This window comes from Triturus cristatus, unplaced genomic scaffold, assembly GCF_964204655.1.
Source record: "Triturus cristatus unplaced genomic scaffold, aTriCri1.1 SCAFFOLD_200, whole genome shotgun sequence".
In the NCBI taxonomy this organism is placed as follows: Eukaryota; Metazoa; Chordata; class Amphibia; order Caudata; family Salamandridae; genus Triturus; species Triturus cristatus.
In genome coordinates, this window is record NW_028187909.1 from 806690 (window position 1) to 821005 (window position 14316).

The 14316-nt window shown below is 44.5% G+C and overlaps 1 long non-coding RNA gene across 1 annotated transcript in view; it reads right to left on the reverse strand.

Moving 5' to 3' along the window:
* The window catches only part of LOC146770442 (uncharacterized), an 81261-nt gene extending 68126 nt beyond the window's left edge, over positions 1-13135 (reverse strand). The window contains exon 1 of the long non-coding RNA XR_014975685.1: positions 7619-13135. This is a non-coding gene — a long non-coding RNA (uncharacterized LOC146770442). The remainder of the gene's footprint in view (positions 1-7618) is intronic.
* Between the last annotated feature and the right edge of the window lie 1181 nt (positions 13136-14316).

Consider the following 14316-nt stretch of genomic DNA (forward strand, 5'->3'; position numbering starts at 1 on the left):
GGGGATCGACCAGGTATTAGCGCTGTGACCCCTGCGCTCCCTGCCCTGGTCTGGGAACCCCGGCAGCGTGCTCCGCTGAGCACAGAACCCCATCCTTAATTTGAGCCCCCCCTGGTGACGACGAAGCCAGCGCGCTCACCGCCGTGGCCTGGAGGCCTGGAGAAGTGCCCTGCCGTGTCACGAGGCCCGCGGAGAAGCCCGGGGCCCCGCAGCTGCCGTCGCAGCTGCGCCAGGAGGTGTGCGAGGACGGGGCCGAGTTCCCCCATCATCGTGGGAGCGGACGCCTGCTGACGCCGAGATCGAGGTAAGCCCGGAGGCTGAGATCGCCCCCGGTGCGCCCCCTGCGGGTTGGGAGCCACACTGCACCCTTAGCCGGGTTTCCTCTCCGTGGGATCCCCCCCCCTGTCTGCGCGATGGAAGAGACCCCGCCGAGTGATCCTTTCCGTGTGCCCCCTCGAGCGGTACTGAAGCGCGGTGCCCGACGAACTGCACCGGAACCCAGAGACTTGCTCCTCAGGTCCCGTGGCGCTCCCCGCTGGAAGCTCCGCTCCAAAGTACTGAGAGTCATTGATTACAAGTGGCGCTTTATGTTATATGCTCCGTTTCAAAGTACTGAGAGTCATTGATTACGAGTGGCGCTTTATGTTATATGCTCCGTCCCAAAGTACTGAGAGTCATTGATTACGAGTGGCGCCTTATGTTATACGCTCCGCTCCAAAGTACTGAGAGTCATCGATTATGAGTGGCGCTTTATGTATACGCTCCGCTCCAAAGTACTGAGAGTCATCGATTACGAGTGGCGCTTTGTTTTTACATGCCCTGCTTTAGAGTCTTACGTGCGATTGGTTCCGAATAGCGCACTGTGATTCATATGCCATGTTGAAGTGTTACGTGCTATCAAGTCCGAGTAGCGCGCTGTTATTCATGTGCCAGGTTGAAATGTTACGTGCTATTGGTTCTGAGTAGCGCGCTATTATTCATGTGCCATATTGAAGTGTGAAACGCTATTGATTACGAGTAGCACTCTGTTATTTATATTCCCTGTTACAGTGCTATGTGCCAGAGATCACGAGTAGCTCTCCATGCTAGGTGCCCCGTTCTGAGGTCGTCACCGGTTAGCGCGCCCAACGCGCGTGTGCAGCTACGTGAGTGGTAGTTGTGCCCCAGGCAGTACTGTTATTTCATGAATTGCATATGTGGTAGAAACAGCCTTTATAGCTCCTGACTGATATGTACATCGCTAGCTATTGTATTATCAGCATATGAAATGTACTGCTACCTCATGAACTGCATTTAACGTGATCTACTTGGATAAACTTGAGTATTTACATAACTCCTACAGTGTGGCGTCACTTATTGTGTGTGTTCCTCGTCGCATGTGAGGTGCGTGTTGTATGGTTGCTTTACACACAGACCTTTGGTGGCCCGACCGCTCGTGTCACGTTACCGCCCCATAGGGCCTGGAGACCCCAGGTCCTACAGTCGTGCTCTCTCTCAATACAATAGTTGGATAGAGAAGGTGGTGACTGACCTCACTCCCCAAACGAGACTTAAAGCCCGTAACAGGCCATTGTCTAATCCATGGTTCTCACCTGAGCTGAAAATCCAGAAAAAACACTGTAAAAATTGGAAAGGAAGTGGAGGCAGGATTACAGCACAGAGGCCAAAATTGCTTTGAAAGCAGCTCAAAAATCATACTATGCTGCTAACTGGTAACTATTCATGTCGCACTTTACGAATACGGCCCCCTCTACCTCAGAAAGCGCTTTCAGTTCTACTCCCCCAGCAGACATTTGCGTTCCTCTAACATGCTACTGGCTTCTGTCCCCAGATTCCGCTTGAATAGAAAGGATGGTAGCTCTTTGGCCTACTTGGCGGTCATGGCTTGGAACTCACTCCCTCTTGATCTGCGTAGTCTGTAGAATTCTACCCAATTTAGGAAGAAACTAAAAACCTTCCTTTTTCAATGATTTGGTTTTTGTGTTATTGGCTCTTATTTTTTCTCACTCCCTCTGCTGTCTCTTGGGCTCGCGCCAGGACACTCTTGAGTAGCTGTGCGCGTTACAAAAACATAAACATATGCATCAGAGAAGCAGATACTGCCAACCTAAGAAGAGCGAGGACACCGAAGAGCTGCAAAAGCAGAGATGAGAGAAGAAGCAGCTGGCCTGGTTCCAACCCTCCCGGCCTGTCTTCATCCCTTGTCGAAAACTATGCCAGTCGGATCGTCCTGCAGCTGTTGACTCCAGAAACCTTTGAAAAAGACTCAAGACCTCCTGTAAACAGCAGACCTGTTCTGAAGAAACTCCAAAACAGAAGACTCTGAGGCATCTAGAACCGCCAAACCTGACTCCCAAAGCCACCACTGCACTCTTTGCCTCCGGCCGGAGTTGATGTGGGCCACAGTGTCAACAAGGCCCTCAAGTGCTTGTATCCATCGTGGTTTCACCCCTCCTGGACTCCTCAACGTAGCCTGTAGCCTTTGCACGCAGGCTCCCTCAACCGCAACTGCTCCGGTAAGAAAAAATTCGATGCCTAAGGACACCCCTACACCCGTCACCCCTGTGCCTTGGAGAAGTGGACCAAAGGTGCCCCCCTGTCCCGGAGTATCGCAAGGCCTGTGCTTACTTGCTGTTTCAGCCTGACTGGCCTCCTGGCAGAACCTGTAGCCTCTTTCCACAGTGACCGAACTCCATTCAAATACATTGGGCTCCTGTTGCTGTTTTGCACCCTGCTGCCCCTGTGCCACTGGCGGTGTACTGCTGGTCCTGCCTTGGACTTTGCCCACCACTCACCTTAACTCCTGGAGATTGGTCACTGTACTATACCTGTTTGCAGAACTTGTTCTTCCATCCAAAACATAACTTCGCAGAACTCAGAAATTGCAGTGTCCAATTTTTAAAATTAAAAGATGTTTATATTTTAAAAGGTACTTACCTGAACGATTTTTCTCTGAAGCCTAAACATATATAAAGATATGTGCTATTTTTATAAATTGGTGTGGATCTCCTTCTTGCGTCGTGTGTGTCATTTATTGATTATTGTGTGCATTTGTAATGTTTTGCACTCCTCTGTGTTAAGCCTAAGGCTACTCGACCACACTAACCCCTAATAAAGCACTTTGGGATTGCATAGCAAGCCCCTGTACACTCAAAAGGGAAACCATGGGCTCTTTACACAGTATATCAGATTCTTGATATATTGCATAACGAGCCAGCTTCTTAACATAAACATAAATGTTAGAGACTTCAAACTTGCCTAAATGACTTTCGTATTTATTTGGCGAGTTAGACAGTCAGTACACAATATTAATACTGGACATACTTATATTGCTAGCATTCTATGGTAAGGTGCTTGTCGTAGTAGATGTATGATTGCTTGCCTCAAACTGCTCTGCCCACTTTGTGGCAATTATTTAAATATTCACTGTGACCCCTTGTGATTGTTTTGAACTGCTGCGTAAACTGAGTCTTTGGCTCACCTCTACAGGGTTTGCTTTCACACCCATGGGGGAGACGAGTCAACTTAGTTCAATACACCACGCGTGAATGTGAAAGACTGTTTTTGAAACCCCGCAAAACTCCATCCAATACATAGCTGAATTGACGTCAGTGCTTTGGGGCTACTAACAGTCCCTAAACAGGGATCTAGGGACACCATGATGATCGGAAACAAACCATTTTTCATTCTCTTTAATCACAATCAATCAGTATTTGTAAAGCTTAGCTAATCACCCATGAGCATCCCCAGGTGCTGTGGACCCTGCGGTTTGGGGGTGGGGGTGGGTTTGGTCAGTTAAACAGCTAAGTCTTTAGTCCTTTTCTGATTTCCAGCAGAGAATGAGGTTCAGAGGTGACAGAGGAGATTGTTCCAGGAATTGGCAGCAAGGTAGGAGAAGGAGCGACCTCCACTTTTGCTTCGGCGATGCGTGGGGTGTCAGCAAGGTAGAGGGAGGCGGAGTGTGGGTGTCTGGTGGGTAGGTGGAAGTTCATGTGGTGGTTCATGTATGCTGGTCCTTGGTTGTGCAGGGCTTGGCAGGTGTTGATCAGCATTTTGAGTGGACATCTGAATGGGCAGCCAGTGTAGCTTCCTGAGGTGGGGGGGTGATGTGAGTGCATCTGGGTAGGCCGAGGATGGGTCTGGCAGATGAATTCTTTATGGTCTGCAGTCTTTTCAGGAGGCGTGCGATGATTACTACGTACGGTCGTTGCCGTAGTCCCGCAGGCTGGTGAATTGGGCTTGAGTGACGGTTCTTCGAGTTGTGAGGGGGAGCCCTTTGAAGATCTTCTGTATATATATGTATATATATATGTATATATATATATATGTGTGTGTGTATATGTGCAAGGACAATTTATATCCAATAAGTTCGTTAATAATTGTCGGGCACTCGGAAGTACTTTACTATAATTGAATCATATAAACAGAGACTGTTTTGTATAATGCTTTATCGTTATGGGATGATATAACCATATTGTAGGAAGGTGGATATCTGACTATGGTTACCCCCAAATTTGTGCCTAGTGTCTAGCTGGTTTTTCGACTTAGTTGACCTGAGATCCTGCCATTCAGGATCTCAGCCTAGCTGTTCTCTCTTTAAAATGGACTCCATGTACCCTAGGTACATACCCAATTGGTTGGATCACCCTGTGAGCCCCTGTACCAGTGTACACTAGGTACCCAGGGCATTGGTGTATCTAAGGCCTGCCAGGGGCTGAAGCATGTATTATGCCACCCCAGGCTTGGCCTAACAAATTTGACACAACTGGCTGATCATTCAGCTGGGGTAAGTTGGTGTAAGCACCTCTTACTTAGGTGTAGTATACCTATACCTAAATGGGACACATGTTAACCTATAAGTCACTCCTATGGCAGGCCTTAACAATCCTGAAGGCAGAGTGCTTGGTTCCATGTGAGATGGTGCTCTGGCATGAGCTGAGCCTGTCTGCAGTGGTCGGAACCACTTCCTTCTACTGTTTCCAGATATCGTCATACCATATGCTCTTAAGTGCATTATGAACCTCGCGGTTAAATGCTATCTTTGGTTTGGCTTTATCAAAACATGTCGAGTAAGGTGTCATACGAATTGGAATACTAACCCCTCGCCAATTTTGGCGACGGGGTTAGCATTCCACCCTTCTAGAGGGACACGACATGTACAGTACCTGAAACCCGGGTAAAATCAGACTTAGCCTCAGCTCCACAAAATGGATGCTGCCACCACAGACACAAGTCTGCCCTCCTGCTGCTGGGAGTCCTTCCAGCTTGGGAGGTGTGGACAAAGGGTTTCCTGCCAGGGGAGGTGCGTGCACCACCCCAGACAGGATTTTGTGTATTGGTCAGGTAGGGCTTGAAAGAAACCAGACATGCCTGTGGCTCACAAGGAGCCTCGGTGCATATGCCAGTTCAATCCGGTCCTGGGGCACACCAGTCCCGGGCCTGGGGCGAGCTGGACAAAGGATTGGGGGTGTAACCACCCCCCTTCCTGGTCCCACCCTTAGGGAGGGACCTAGCAGGTAGTCCGGCCCCTAGAATCCGCTTAAAGGTAGGAGCTGTGTCCTAAGACTTCAGACATCCTGGAATCAACTTGAAACTAAGAAGAAGACGGGAACTTCGACATTCTGCTGCACAGAAGACTGAAGGAAATCTCCCCTGTGGTCAGGGAGTGACCACCTTGCTAACGCAAGCACCATCCAGCGAATCAACGTCTGCTTTGCCGCCGCCTCCCGCCGGAGCCCGAGCCCAGAGACTGACAAGACCTGGACCTCCAGACCTCTCACCGCCCAATCCACAGTCCCTGAAAAGAAGAGACCCGTGGAGGCAACGAGACACGTGGAGCCAGCCATCTTGAAACGACCACGACAAGCTGCAAGTGCAACAACCGAGGCTCCCTCCAAGTTGTGCTTTGGGATCTGAGAAGCCCAACCCTCGAGCAGCATCTGCACCAAAGGTGAGCCCTCCAGCATCTCCACGATCTGCGTGGGGCCCTTCTGCATTTTGCCACTCGACGCGCCTAACCGGTTGCTGGCCCGCTGGCTAGTGGCCATCTTGGCGACGAACTTCAAGAAATACACCGCTGGCCTGGTTGCTCCAGACTGGCCCTTGCTCCCCTCCAAAGGAGCAGTCCCTCTGACCTTGCTGGTCAGAACCATCAGCTTATTTCGTTTTCCACAACAATTGCTTTTGCCAAGGCTTGTTTGCTTCGACCAAGTCGCCGACACCGCCGACAGCGAGAGCCTGCGTGGGACAGCTCGTGAACCGACTCCTGGACGTCGTCGACCTTCAGGGACCACGTGGCTGCAGAGACAAGCTACACCTTTCTTCCTGTTTGCACCCGACATCGCCTGGTACCCACCTGGTGCCACGCTGGTCACTGGCTAGTGACTGTGAACACTGTCCTCTCTGCTTACAGGTCTTCTACAACTCCAATCCACCCTTGGATCCACCGTTTCTCTTCTGGACCGACCGCCTGCAGCATCTTTGTCCACAGGCTCCATTGAACAGATAGAAGAAACCCGACGCACTTCGAGGCCTATGCACCCGCTTCCTGTGGGTGAGGTAAAGCTGGCACTCTGGTGCCCAAGTGTAGAGAATCATCTCTAGTGTCTGTGTTTCCAATCTTGAGTTCATAGTCCATCCGGAAGATCCTCTTTGCAGTAACTTTGTAACTTTTACGCACCCATTGAAAACCCATGGGAGCACGCGTGTGACTATTTGCTCTGCACACGCAACCCGTGGACCTCCTGGTCACTAACTGAAGTTAGCTTCTTGTAGGCCCAGCGATTCTAGAGGCCCTAGGCCTTTTCCCTTTTCTGTTCGTGGTACTTATACCACTATTTTAGTATATGGTTTGAGCGGCCACCAGGGCCTATCCATATAGAGTGCAACTTCTGTGTATTCTACTGTAATCTTGTTTGACGATTTGTGCTCCTGTGCTCATAAAGAGACTAGGGGTTACTTTGAGAAATAAATACATATATATTTTGAATATATATCTGTGTGGTGTCCTTTCATTGGTATAAAAGGGGGTTGCCTTTGGTAAAACAGCTTGCTTAACACGTTTCACGAGTTTAGCCTCAAAGACTGCTTAGCCTACGCTACCACTAGGGCAGCTAGTCCGAAAAGGTTGACTTACAACCACACCATAAGGGTTGCTTGGCATGGTACAAGGTGGTCACTTTAACTAGTGAACATCATATACCAGGCCAACTTCTCACACATATGTTTATTGAAATAGAAAAAAATTATATTATTCATGCGATAATAATATTGGCATTAATTGGAAATCTTAGAGTCACAGAAACTCAGAACCTACATGGTTCTTATTATTCCACATATATTTCTCTCCCAAAAATCACTTGCACTTTAAATTAGATAATGTTGATGGATCACTGTGTCCTACAAGATTGTTTTTTATTTAAAAAAAATCAGGATTGATGCATGTCTAGTCTGTCTTCTATATTTTATTACGTGGGTAACTGCACTAGCACTTTGAAAGAGACACTCTAGGCTCCGGGACTCTATGTTCCAGTTGAAGGCTGGGAGCCAAAACGCGTAGACCGTCCTCTACCGTTCATGTCTGCACCTTGGTTTAAATAAACACTGCTTTCGTGATTACCTGCCGGTTGTGGTGCTGTGATCCTTTTGCCGAGGTCCAGAAGGTGGAAGGAGGTTTCTGAGGAAGATTGAACATATGCGTGCAGGGGCTGTGCTGCACATCACGAGCACCCGGGAAGTGAAGTGAAGCGGCGAGAAAATGTGCAGCTAACGGAAACGATAAGAGACTTGAAAATCGCTGACAAATTTGCTTGCAGTTACGTGGAGCCGCGCTTGCAATTGACTAACGCGGCGGCCAGCAGAGACTCGCAGGTGAGTAGGGGGGCGGGGAGAAGCAAATGACTCGTGACTCTGGACGCCGCGGAAGCGATTTCCGGATCGCAGCAGCCGCCGAACCCGGCACCCGAAAGCTTCTTGTTTCTTGAGCTGTGCCAGAATTGAGAAACTGGGGAATTAGAGGAGCGGAGTCTGTTTGTTGCTCCTCTTCATATGCCTTAAAAACTGTATCTTGATTCCCAAAAGCATATTTCCGGAATTGACTGAAATGACCTATTTAGTCAAGTAACACCAGCATTTCAATTGAAACTTATGAATAAAGAAAAAACCTAACAGACACGATTAAAAAGAAAATATTTAGTATCAATCCACCAGTCACGATCCATCATGGCTGAAAGAAATAAAAATAGAATGCAGAGAGCAAGTGAACTCTTAAACGATGATTCAGCATTAACGGCCAGCAATAAAACCCGAGAGGCCACTGGAGATAAAAAGAGAACAATCTCTTGTGTCATCAGAGAATTACAACAAAGTCGCATCCTGGAAGTTAATAAGTGGTGGGTTAAGGTAACTTTACAAAAATATATTGAATTCAAAAGAATACCCAGGGGATTGCGAATCCTGATTATGCCCACCCTTAATGACCTAGATGCAGATCTGATTAAACAGTGGCAAACAGATACAAATGAATGCTCATTCAGGTGGATGAACACTCTGATTTTACATGCTGAAAGGAAGTTGGAGAAATTAGTTGATACTATCAAAGAACTTGAGGATGAATTGAATCAATATACCCTTAATGACGAGAATAAATAACTGATTGAGACAATGGAGAAGAAAATTACAAACATGAAGCAGATATAGAGAAGCGCAAAGCAAGTCAATTTAACAGTGACAGCTTGAATTATTTAAATGGTCGCATTTATACTTTCTCCAGGAAATACGACATGTACAGAAACCGCGTAGTAATGGATAAATGTGCCAGGTATGAAACTACTGGAACTGTAGACAGCTCGAACCTAAGCTCTGCAGACAAAGAGCAGGGCACCTCGAACCTGGATTTTTACGGGGAAATGCGCCAGATGCAAATGATGACGTGACGAAGAGAACGAGGATCAATATGGGGGAGGGGTCAGATAAAACCCAAAACCGAAGACAAAGAAGAGGGGGCAAAAATCAAAAAAGGAAGAGGAAGGACAAAGCAAAATTAAAGAAATACCTCCTCAAAAACAACCCTAGTAATCAACATCTCAAACAAGGTATTGAGTAAAGCACAAATATCATTACTCAACAAAGGATTGACATTTTGCCCCAATAAAGATATTAATACACCAAACTTACGTAGCGACCTCTATAAATTTTGGCGGAAGGTAAAACGTAAAAAATATTTTGAAGAAAAGTCATCTGCAAATAAACACCTGCAAACAAACCTGAGCCAGGAGACCTCGCCAGTGTGCTTAAAGGATATTCCAACCATGAGAGCATTAGTATTTTTGGAGGATGGTACAGAAACAACAAAAGAGCAACTACAATCCTCTCAAGCCACTGATCTGGAATTTTGCCAAATGATGGGGCTTGAAACAAATAAAGGTGGCAATAGTGGTTTAAAAGCACAATCAACCTTTTGCCCACAACTCCCACCAGGCAATACGATCGATTTGTTTCATGAGATTATGGTGGAAGAGATCAATAAAATGTCATTTATTAACTCTGACAAAACCAACAAAAAGAAAAATAAATCTAACGAGAAATCATGGAATTTAACATCCGAGGAATACAAAGCATTGCAAGAACTGAGAGAAGACCAATATATAATAATTAAGGCCTCAGACAAAGGTGGAAATATTGTCATTCAAGGCCGCGAGAGCTATATAACAGAAGCCAAAAGACAACTAGGCAATGAAGACCATTATGAAAAATTGAAGACAAATCCAATAGCAATTTGGACGGAAGAATACCATCAGAATCTTCGTACATTCTTATATTTAAAAACAGATCATCCGATCATCTCAACAATTTACTTTCTTCCGAAAAAGCACAAATCAACTTAGAATCCACCGGGAAGACCGATAGTTAGCTCTATCGGATCGTTATTAGAGTCAACATCTCGCTTCATCGACGTCTTTCTCATGAACTATGTCACAGCCTTCTCATCCTATCTGAGGGGCACAATGGATTTCCTCAATAAGATCAAGGGGATTTCATGGGAAGAAGGTTACATCATGTCGTCCATTGATGTTTCATCACTGTATACCTCGATTCTCCACTCTGATGGAATAGCAGCAGTGAGACAGTTTCTACAAACGAGATCTGTTAGTCATCTTGAGCACTCAGAAATGTTAATTGAAATGCTCACATACTGCTTAACACACAACATCTTTTTATTCAAAGGTGATCTCTTTGTGCAAAAGCAGGGAACTGCTATGGGGACATCATTTGTGCCGACGTATGACAATCTGCTAATGGCTGTATGGGAAACAGAAGTATTGAGAAATGAAAAATCATGTAACATCAAATTTTGGTCAAGATTCATGGATGACCTTTTCATAATTTGGGAAGGTGATCATATCAATTTTCAGAACTTCCTAAATTCACTCAATACAAATAAATACAACTTAACCTTTAAACCACAGTAAGCTCAACAAATATCATCTTCTTGGATGTGGAAATCTTCATTCAGGGTAAAAAAATATGTACAAAGATGCACAGGAAACCAACTTCGTGTAACAGCATCTTACATGCGAACAGTGGGCACCCACAAAATCTCAAATGATGCATCCCCTACGGGGAAATGTTACGAGCGAAAAGGAATTGCTCTGAAATATCAGACCTGAATTCACAACTACAAGAAATGAGTGACCACTTCCAAGAACGAGGAAATCCCCTTGAAGTAATTACAACTGAAAAAAACAGTCAACTGAAAAACAAGAGCTGATCTCCTATTATCAAAAAAATAAAAAATTGAGAACAATTTGGAGAGAAATAAAAAAGATGAGACCACAACCAGACTAATCATTGATTTCAACAACCAAAATAAAGAGATAAGAAAGATCATCCAGAAGAACTGGAGTGTACTGATGTTAGATGAAACAGTCCAAAAGGTATTGCCTCCCCAACCGAAAATCACCTATAGAAAAACTGCTTCTTTGGGAGACATACTAACACAGAGTCACTTTGAAACAACAACAAAAAAAGCAGTCACACCATCTTGGCTCAACACTCCGGGATTCTGGAAATGCTCTAAATGCAGAGCATGTGATCATGGTCAGAATAGGGCTACATATTGACTCCAAAATGGCCATATTGAAAAAATCAATGATCACATCACCTGTGAATCGAAATTTGTTGTATATCTATTAGAACGCCCATGCAAAAAACTGCATGTAGGGAGTACCATCAATAAACTCAAGCTAAGAATCCAACAACACTTGAGAGCCATTAAAAACAAAGACTTCACTTACCCTATGGCCAAGCACTTTCACGAATACTATTCAAGTGATTGCAATAATTTGAAATATTCTGGGATTAAGATTGTGAAAGAAAAGGAGAGAGGTGGTGATAGAACCCTCAATCTACGCAGAACAGAATTCAAACTAATCTTAGCCATAGGCACTGAAAATCCTTACGGTCATAACTTGGATGTCGAATTATACATTCACTTATAGCGTAAGAAAAACATGAAGTCAAAACTTGGCAAAGATTCAAGTAATCAAAGAGACATGGAAATTTGTGATTCACTATAAACAATTTGTTTGTTGCTGAAAATCGTTTTTTGAAAAAGAAATGGGAGATATAAAATATATAAAACAGTGCCTCCATAGCATGAACTTGAGAAGAAAATCAGAGCCTTTTTTAAATATATGGACTACTTTTTTACAATGTAACTTTTTGAAAACAGACTCTTAAACTATGATCCAAAATCCGACTAGTTTTTAACGTTGGTGATTAATATGTACTTTACAGTTATCTAGCACCTTGAACAGATGGAAATCTTAAATGTACTGGTCACTTTAAATGTGCAAGGACATAATTTATATCCAATAAGTTTTTTATGAATTGTTGGGCACTCGGAAGTACTTTACTATAGTTGAATCATATAAACAGAGACTGTTTTGTATAATGTTTTATCGTTATGGGATGATATAAGCATATGTTTGTTGAAATAGAAAAAATGGATATTATTCATGCGATAATAATGTTGGCATTAATTGGAAATCTTAGAGTCACAGAAACTCAGAACCTACATGGTTCTTATTATTCCACATATATTTCTCTCCCAAAAATCACTTGCACTTTAAATTAGATAACGTTGAAGGATCACTGTGTCCAACAAGATTGTTTTTTCTTTAAAAAAATCAGGATTGATATATGTCTAGTCTGTCTTCTATATTTTTTAACATGGGCAAATGCACTCCCACCTTAAAAGAGACACTCTGGGCTCCGGGACTCTATGGTCCAGTTGAAGGCTGGGAGCCGAAACGCATAGACCTTCCTCTACCGTTCATGTCTGCATTTTGGTTTAAATAAACACTGCTTTCGTGATTACCTGCCGGTTGTGGTGCTGTGATCCTTTTGCCGAGTTCCAGAAGTGGGACGGAGGTTTCTGAGGAAGATTGAACATATATATATATTATCTACTGGCGGTCGCCAGTATATAGTTATAGTTAGGACCGAGTTTCCATAGGAAATCAGAAAATTCTATTTTGAATAACTTTGGCGCCGGTTGACGAATCCTCGCGAAATTTTCAAAACTAATGGGGCGCTCCGTTCAGCTCCTACCCTGAAAGTCTCGGGGTGATTCGTCAAGTGGGGGCCGAGAAAAAAGGGGGGTCCCAAAACGCGTTTTCCCCATGCATTTTTTCATAGGACCTTTAGTCGAAGGTACAGCCCGAACGGCTGAACAGAATTACTTGAAATTTGGCAGAGAGGTAGTCCTCAGGTCAGGGAAGTGCCTTTTGCAGGTCTGGTGTCAATCTGTTCAGTAGTTCCTGAGAAAATAGCATTTAAAAGCATATAAATATCTATAAGCGCGCACCGTGCGCGCACCCTAACTTGCGCGAGCGTAATTCTGATTAGTGGTTACATGTTAGTCAACGTTCGAATCGGTCGAAATCAGGAAGTGTCGGCCGCCATTTTGTTTGTTTTCAGTGCGAGAGTGAAAAAGGAAGGTGGCGAACGTGAAAAGGGGGCAGGGTAGAGAGTTCCTGACCCCCTAGCCTTTGTCAGGGGGTCCCTGAAGGACCCCGAAGGCAAAAAAAAATGTTTTAATTTTTTTTTTTAAATCGCGGGGGACCGTGCGCGCACGGTGAAAAACCAAAAAAAAAGAATAATAATTTTTAATACGTAGGCTATTGTAAAATAAATATATAAAAAAAATAATAATACATAAATAAATTGGCATTTAAAAAAACGTACAAATTCGCTGAAAAAACCATAGGTTTCACACACGTTATAGTTAGGAATTAGCATTTAAAAAACCTTGCAAATTCACTTAAAAAACCATAGGTTTCACACATGTTATAGTTAGGTGGATATTTCACTCGTAAAAAAACAATGAAAATCCCCCGTTATAGTTAGTTCAGATAACTATAACTCGTGCGACCGCCACTCTATCACAAGGATGATGTCATCAGTGATGTCATGAGTGATGCCACTGACCATGTCATGAGTGATGTAATATGTGACGTCATGAGCAGTGGATTGCGGGCGCGCGAGTTATAGTTATCTGAAATAACTATAACGGGGGAATTTCATTGGTTTTTTACGAGTGAAATAGCCACCTAACTATAACATGTGTGAAACCTATGGTTTTTAAGTGAATATATATATATATATATATATATATGTGTGTGTGTGTTCACTGAAAAAAACAAAGGTTTCAGGGACGTTATAGTTAACTCAGCAAGTCTGACTGGTATCCTGCTAATCAGGACCCCAGTCTTTGTGCTTTTTCTCTAGATTGGACATGGGGTACACCCCAGATTGGCTCCTGGTGTACCTTTGTAAGTCCCTATTATATGGTACTAAGGTACCCAGGGCATAGGTACACCAGGGGTCCTCCATGGGCTGAAGCAGGTATTATGCCACCCATGAGAGACCACTCAAATTGTGACTACAGGCCTGCCATTGCAGCCTGTGTAAGCTGGTGCTAGCACCACTTACAACAGATATAAGAATCCTTATATCTGAGGTCACTACACTTAAAACCTATAAGTCAGGCCTTTCAATCCTGAAGGCAGGATGCTCGGTTATAAGTGTGAGGGTGCCACTGCATGACACTCCTACAATCCACAGAGTCCATTCTCTCGGGTTGTAAGTGCATCAGCTTTTTGATACATAGAGTGGCCATGCGTCATTACACGATGGCTAACTCTAAACTGGCAGTAACGAACCCTGTCGTGTTTGGTATCAAACCTGTTTGAATCATATCCCAACACCCTAAGCGGTGTTGGAGGTATGATTCCATGGACTGTGGGGCCTCTC